Here is an 8,594-nt window from a genome sequence, read left to right on the forward strand (position 1 = left end):
AAGTCACTCTGCTTCAAAATTGCGACCGGTACGCGCAGGAGGCGGTCTTGGGTCGGAGCAGCGGGATGACGTCACTTGAAGCTAAAAAAAAAAAAAAAATACCCGCCAGTTCAGGGGTGACTAAAGTTGGGGCCGTATGTACACTCTGGATGTGCATTCTCGCCTTCTTTCACAGCGCGTTCAGGCAAGCCACTGACGAAAAAATATGTCTTTTTATTGTGCTATTGCGTGACTGTAATTTCAATGCCTACAAACGGCGGTGTGGGGTGTGAGGGAGGGCATGATGAAGTGATTGTGTTAAATTAGTACGCCTTTCCTCGTTTTCTCTAAATCCCTGTTTCTACATTCTGTAGTTTGGCTCCAAGCAGTGTCACGCATAAACCACGCCTCGGCCGTGTCTCCTCCCACAAACCTGCGTATGACTTGACTTGATGTATATAGACTAAGGAGAGGCCGCAGCGTGTGGGAGGAAGAGGGGAGTGAGGGGAGAAGGGGCGCAATGAGGGGAAAGAAGACCATGACGCTGATATTTACTCGTCCACAAGGCCACCCTCCTCCACTCCTCCACATGACCCTTCTCTCTCCATCACTGAAGCCAAGAAAAAGAAACAATGGAGTCGGTTCCCACAGACTAGCTAGCACCACCCACCCACCCACACCCACACACCCACCCACACACACACAAACACACACACACACACACACACACACACAAACACACACCGTACAGCGAGGGAGGAGAGCAGCATGTGTCAAGTTATTTTTATGTTTCCTGGTTTATATACTTCTTTTTATCTTAATTTTTCTCGTTTTTTTCCTTCTAGTTTTAGTTCTTGTAGTTGTTCTCTTTTTTTATAGTCTTTTTTTTTCGTGTTCCTGTTGTTGTATGTTTGGTATTTTTTTCCTCCTTCTCCTCCTCATCATCATCATCATCATCATCTATATATTCTTCCTCTTCTTCGTCTTCTTCGTCTTCTTCTCCTGATGCTTGTTCTTGTTATTTTCCTCTTTTTTCCTCTTTTCCTTCTTTTTTTCCATCCTCCTCCTCCTCCTCCTCATCATCATCAGTATCTTCTTCTTCTTCGTCTTCTTCGTCTTCTTCTCCTGATGCTTGTTCTTGTTCTTTTCCTCTTTTCCTTCTTTTTTTTCCATCCTCCTCCTCCTCCTTGCCCTCACCATTACCCTCTTCTCTTTTATCCCCTCCTCTCAGTTCTCATCCCTTTCTGGTTGGCGGTGCCGCGGTGGTGGGCCGGCCGTGGGAGGGTGGAATGTTGGGGGGTCACAAGGATGAGAATAGGACCAACATCACATATACAGGGATAAAGTGAGGCCACATACGGACCACACATGTTAGCGTGATGTATATTCAATCCTCCGTAACCCTGAGAAGTTAACTCGACCGCTGCCCGTAGAGGAGAAGCAGCAGGAGGGCGACACAGTAGTTTTGTCTAGGGTGATAATTTAAGAAACTGGTTACCCGAAAGGGCCCGTCTTCTCAAACATTTCGGGGCTGTCACACCCATATCATAAAAAGCCTTCATGGAGGTTGTGCTAGTATTTCCATGGGTGGTTTTAACCCTATCCGATCCGAGGGGGTACATATCTGGCCTCCCCTCAGGCACTTTTTATACCCTTTCCACTAGCTTCTTTTCACTTATTATTCATTATTGTTTTACACTACTGATTCGGTAGCAGTACTTAGTGTTCATGAGCGTTATCGTTGTTCAGATAAATGAGTACCATGCTACGTGTTACAAGCGCGAAAATTTGAAAACGTCGGAGCGGATAGGGTTAAGGCCTAGTAATAGTTTAATAAGGCTTCTACACCAAGAACATGAAAAACACTCACAAGAAACCCATTAATCTCTTGTGGTATTTGGTAATATTTATCGTGAGAGCCGAAAGCGTCTAGGGCAGGTATTCTAAGACACCTTCGTTTCTTACATCAACTATTTCTAAAGGTCAAAGAGGGGATCAGTCGGGTTCTAATGAGTGGGTTTTTTTAGGTTCACGGTATAGAGGAAGGGTCAAACTACCACCAGGGTCATGAAACTACTCCTGAAAATGCCCACAACTCCTATGAAAGTCTTACCAAATGTGTGTTTCTTTAGGTTCACGGTATAGAGGAAGGCCAAATGTGTGTTTCTTTAGGTTCACGGTATAGAGGAAGGGTCAAACTACCACCAGGGTCATGAAACTACTACTGGAAATGCCCACAACTCCTATGAAAGCCTTGCCAAATGTGTGTTTCTTTAGGTTCACGGTATAGAGGAAGGGTCAAACTACCACCAGGGTCATGAAACTACTACTGGAAATGCCCACAACTCCTATGAAAGCCTTGCCAAATGTGTGTTTCTTTAGGTTCACGGTATAGAGGAAGGGTCAAACTACCACCAGGGTCATGAAACTACTTCTGGAAATACCCACAACTCCTACGAAAGCCTTTGCAAATATGAGAACTTGGGCGACGAAATGTTTTGAAATACCAGCCTAAAAGTCCTGGCTTAAAACCTACATTACGACCTCTCCCTTCCTAGACTATTCCTTGAGAACTGTTCCAACAATATCAGTATTCTGGATCTCGCACCTAAAGAGCTTTCCATGAGCCCCTTCTACAAGTTAATGGCGACTACATCCGGCATATTGATTTCCGTTGTTAGTAAATGTTTTTTTTTTATATATATATAGCAGAGGAGTCAGTTCAGGGGCATAAAAAAAGGTAACAAATCTGAAAAAAAGCCCACTATTCTTAGACTTAGACTGTTAGAATGCCGAGAAAAGTGACTGGAACTGAAGTGAAATTTAATGAAAGTGAAAAACAGTTTGAGGGCTACCGTTGTATTTTGAGTTGGCGATAAGTAACCTCTTAGTTTAGTATGGGAAAGTAAGTCTGCAGGTTATCCATGGACATTGTATAACATTTTATGCTAGTTCCGACACTACCTATGCATCGTTACCATACTGATGCTCATATCACTAGGGTCCTAATTATCATCCTTGTTATTATTATTATTATTATTATTATTATTATTATTATTATTATTATTATCAGCAGTATTACGACATTTCCACCCCTTATATACTCTTTCTTTATCCACTTCCTTTCTTCTACTTCCAATCCTCCTCTTCTTCTTGTTCCTCCTCGTACTCACATTTATCTTCACACCGCAGCTCAGCGCTCTAGACTTGATTTTTTCCCCCTGATATGAACATTACTTGGCAAAGATGTCCCACACCAGCACCTGACCATCCGGCCACCTCCTCACTCCAAAGATTGAGGCTAAGAGGTAACTGATGGCTGTACCTTAGAACACACTAACGGTGACTAACCAATCACTGTTTAAGATTATTTACTGTAGGGAAATAAAAAGATTTGGCATACACTCATCATTAACATCATCAACATCATCACCATCATCATTATCATCTCCAGCCATCACCAGACCAATGCAAGACAAGAGCCTTTCCCAATGTCCTCTACCCCTGTGGCTGGTGTTAGTGTACTCCGTCCTGCTCCGGCAACGTTCAAACTGTATCTCCCCACCGTGTTATCTCTCTGCCTGACTTCTACAAGTTTAAAGTTGGCACTCTATTACTTTGTCGATCGGTCATTAGTTCTACGCATTGGGTGAATTACTAAGTAAATTTCTTGTTCTTAATCATCATTAGAGTATCTCTGTCTGTTCCATAAGCCATGATTTAGATTCTTATCTCTCCATGTTATACCGAACGTTTTTCTCCCCATTCCTACACGCCCGCTTCTGAACGTTCTATCTAGATCTTTTGTAAGAGGTTAATTTTCTGAACTGTATTTTAGGACATAAGTTATAAAGATTGTACACCCTTTTCTTCACGAAGAGTGGCAGAATACACAGACACCTTTCTCTTCAAGGAAAGTGGCAGAGTGCTCTGAGTGCGCGCCTTCCTCTTCAGGGTAAGTGGCAGGTTGCTATTCATGACATTATTATGTTTGCCAAACGGGCTCCGTCTCCTTCCTACTCTCTCCCTGATGTACTCGTGTGGCATTACAGGAACAGAGACGAGGCAATGTAGATGACGGGGTTCAAGCGTGGAGGTTCAAGTCTTCCCTGCATGGCATCTGGCTCTGCCTCTCACAGCGGTCTGTGTGACGGTCTGGCCTTGACGCGGACAGACGTGAAGGCATCCATTCATTGCACACGCGAATGCGACGTGTTGTATCTCTAATCCACTTCAGCGAGTTGAAGAAAATAAGAACATAAGGAGACTGCAAGAGGCCGGTAGGCCTATGCAAGGCAACTCGCAAAATGTCAGCAACCTCGTTCCCCTACTTCTAACCCGTTCATTGTTCATCGTGACAGCATGAAACGAGCAGATGCACTATTTTTCCTGGCATTATCCGTCACTAATAACTTGGTGGTAAAAGTATAATTCATTACATTTTTCCCTCCCTGTGGACGAAATGCATCGAGAAAATGCCGTAACATAGCATTGACACTCGCTATAATGAACTAGATTCAAGGTGAAGGTAAAGGTGGGTCTCATATTCTCACAAGTCAGCAGCGTCGGTGTTGAGGGCTAATGGTCTGCTGTGGAGAAGGGTGGCCCGTGTTTCTCTGCCGACTGTAACCTCCCTAGCTATGTTTGACTGTCACCTATCACGGCTGGCTGGATCGTTTTGAAGCAGAAATCTTCCGGGTACGGGTCTCGCCCCATCACTGGCTCGCGACATTTTTTCACAATTAGGTAAAATACAAAATGGTTGGTGGCTCATACGGAGCTCTAAGTAAGGTCAATAGGCTTGCGAATGGGCTATAAAGCTAATTTAGAGAGTAAAAGTGGGTCGCTTTTAAAGTTTAAATCCTGGTTTTTATTTAAAGGGGATGCGTAAAGGACTACCAGGGGAAGAAGAGAAGGGAGAGGGGTAACGAACTGAAGGAGGAGGGGGAGGAAGGGTCGAGAAGAAGGGCAGTGTACTGATGAAGGAAGGGGGACGGGAGTAGGTGCTGGGTGTGTACTGTGGAGGAGGGAGGAGAGGGGAAGGAAGAGTAAGAAGGGGGCAGTGGTGGTGGTCGTAGGAGGCGAGGGAGGATGTGTATTAGTGGAAGGAGCGGATAGCTTAGTAGAGGGTGGTGGGGGAGTGTACTAGGAGGGTGGTGGGGGGAGAGTGTACTAGGAGGGTGGGGGGGTGGGAGGAGTGTACTAGGAGGGGAGCGTCATGGTCGTCAGTTCACATAAACAACAGTAAACAACCTCAACAGAACACACAAACACAGGCCGGGGAGCTGCCGCCCTGCCGCCCTTACCCCGCATTCCACAGCCTCTCCCTTGTATGTATTCTTTCTTTCAACATTCCGATTCCTTTATACATTTCTAAAAGCCTAACCAGGGGACTCAACAATGTTTCATCCTCTCGCTTACTGAAATACGTTAGTTATTATCAACTCAAAAAATAACACAGCTTATAATTGGCTTTCGCCTTCGCTAAATTCCACACAGTTCTCTTCTAATTAGTTTTCTCTTGACTTTTTTTTGCACTTAACTCTTATTAACGGAAAAAGAAATTGGATGTTGGATGTAGCCATAAAGGTGGTCCAAAGAAGCTTGTAGGGAACGGAGTCCGAAATACTGATACCGTTGGAACTGATCTCAAGAGAATGGACTAACAAAGAAGATGCTGTGCTCAGAGTGATGACCTTAAGTAAGAATATTTTTTTACTCAGATATCAGAGCTATGATGATGGAATGCTCTCCCCCCCCAAAAAAAAAAAAAAAAAAAATTCAAAACTCATCTACAAAAAGAAAATATTAAATCCTTAACGAATCAATCTAATGCAAGTAACATTGGTTCATTTATGAATATATTTTATGTTGTGTATGCTAATACTAAATTACTGGAAGGCCATTTTGTTTTTACGATAAAGTAGGCAGTTCCCGAGAAACGAGTAAGAGGCTAGAAAGGTGTCTAAATACCCCGATATATTCAACAGCACCGCAGGTTAGTTAAAAGGTCTCGAGCTGTTTTAACAGGAGACTCCCGCTGCCTGCAAAACTCCTCTCAACACCCTTGAGGGGATCTGGGACCGTGAGTGATGGGGAAGTGGAAGGAGATAGTCACCACCCATCACTTCAACACAACCGTCCCATTGATACAACGACCACCACCGTCATCTCCTCAACCACCACCAACCACCTCCATAGATGCAACCACCGCCTGCACCACCACCGCTTCCATCACTTCAAACACCAATCCCCATTTACCCCCCACCACCACCACCACCACTAACGACAACCTCACCATCCAATAACACACCAACCACTATCACAACCACCACAATTACTAGACCATTAGCCAAGCCACCACACAACCACTACTATGATCACTACTGCCCATTACACACCCTTTCCACCCCACATCCCACACCACCACCACCATTCCGCTACCCTCGACCCTTCCCCTGGCCGCCCGAGCGCTGACTCACCATCGCCTTCGAAGTCAGATTCTTCAGCACTGACGGGAAGGCAAGGGTGAACTGACGGCCGCCCTTTTTGCTGCTTTGGGCTGACTCGCTGACTTTGGGTGGAAGTTGAGAGGGAGGGGTGTGTGTGTGTGTGTGTGTGTGTGTGTGTGTGTGTGTGTGTGTGTGTGTGTGTGTGTGTGTGTGTTTTATATTTTGCAGACCTTCTTCAGTAATTAAAAAAAAATTATGAAAGCACGGCCATAACTCGTAAGATATGTCAGCTTGTGTGAGTGCTCAGAAGTGTATGTCAGAAGAGAGGAAGGGGGGGGTGGGGGGAGGGGCTGGTGTTGATAGTGGTGTTGGTGATGATGAGAACATGGTGACAGAGATGATGATGAGGATGATGGTAGTCGTGATGATGGTGGTGGTGATGGTGGTGATGACGAAGATATGGGAGAGGATGAGGCTGGTGGTAGAGGTGACGATGATGGTGATTTTGATGGTGATGGGAAGGATATGGTGAGAGGAAATGGCTGGTGCACACACACACACACACACACACACACACACACACACACACACACACACACACTCATACATATAAACACACACACACAAAAAAAAAATAGATTTCCTGTTATGTTTGTTTCTGTTCGGGGCATCTGGACAAGCCACATGCAGCACTGACGGCCTGACAACCTCACGAGCCTGACAGTGACGGGTTTGGGAAAGTTTGGAAAGTTTCGTTCAGTCGGCGCAACATCTGTGGTCATATGCCGGAGAGAGACAAAAGGGGAAGGAATTATAGGAGAAGGGAACAGACCCCAGGAGACGGGACACAACCCCCGATTAATACCTGGTACCCATTCACTGCTGGGTGGACAGGGGCGTAGGGTATCGGAAAAGCCGCCCAAATTTTTCCTCTCCGCCCGACGGGTTTGGGAGTGACAGTAACAGTATCATGACCCGAAATTGACCCCTCTTTCGGCCACCTCTTTTGATTCTTTTGTAGGAGCAGCGAGTAGCGGGCTTTTTTTATTATTGTTTCCTTTTTTTGTGCCCTTGAGCTGTCTACTTTGCTATAAAAAATAAAAATAAAACTACAAAGCGAAAAGGAGTCTGGCGGTGGAGGAACGGTGCCAGATTGTCGTACTCAGTCACTTATAATTTCCAACTTCCGACCTAAAAACTGTCTCCTGGGCCCCAATAACTTGATTCGTTTATATTCATCGTTAAAATACTTAATTCCTGACCTAAAAACTGTCTCCTGGGCCCCAATAACTTGATTCGTTTATATTCATCGTTAAAATACTTAATTCCTGACCTAAAACCTGTCTCCTGGGCCCCAATAACTTGATTCGTTTATATTCATCGTTAAAATACTTAATTCATGACCTAAAACCTGTCTCCTGGGCCCAAATAACTTGATTCGTTTATATTTATCGTTAAAATACTTAATTCCTGATGTTTCTTGACGTCAAAAACCGGTAAATACTATGCTCTGAATACGATAATTTGACAACGGTGGAGTAGAGGTGGTGGTGGTGGTGGCGGCGGAGAGGAGTCAAGCAAATGTTGCCACCCTCGCGTGCTGCCCTCTAGGGAAAGTCAGGGTGTAGTGATGTTCGTTAGGGTTGTATTATGTGATCAGTAAGCTATATCTACCTATCTGTCTATCTATCTGTTTGTCTGTCTATCCGGTGGTGGCGATCCAGACTGCCAGTGCCACCTTTTCTTGCCGCCTTCGAGGGAGTCACGTTGTGGTGGTCTAAACTGTTGTGCTCTGTTGTCGTTAAATTGTCCGTGACTATCTATGAGCATATGAGCGGTATTATAAGATATTTCATCGCCCAAGAACACTTATTTGAGAAGGCTTTCGTAGGAGTTTTGGGCAATACCAGGAGCAGTTTTATGGCCCTGGTGGTAGTTTGACCCTTCCTCTGTACCGTGAACCTGAAGAAACACTCACTAGAACCCGACTGCCCCCCTCTTTGACCTTTAGAAATAGCTGATGTGAGAACCGAAAGTGTCTTATAATGCCGGCTTATGTATCTAGTAGTGATGCTGGTGGTGGTGGTGGTGGTGGTGGTGGTGGTGGTGGTGGTGGTGATGCTGGTGGTGGTGGTGGTGGTGGTGGTGGTGGTGGTGATGCTG

This window comes from Eriocheir sinensis, chromosome 56, assembly GCF_024679095.1.
Source record: "Eriocheir sinensis breed Jianghai 21 chromosome 56, ASM2467909v1, whole genome shotgun sequence".
Classification (NCBI taxonomy): domain Eukaryota; kingdom Metazoa; phylum Arthropoda; class Malacostraca; order Decapoda; family Varunidae; genus Eriocheir; species Eriocheir sinensis.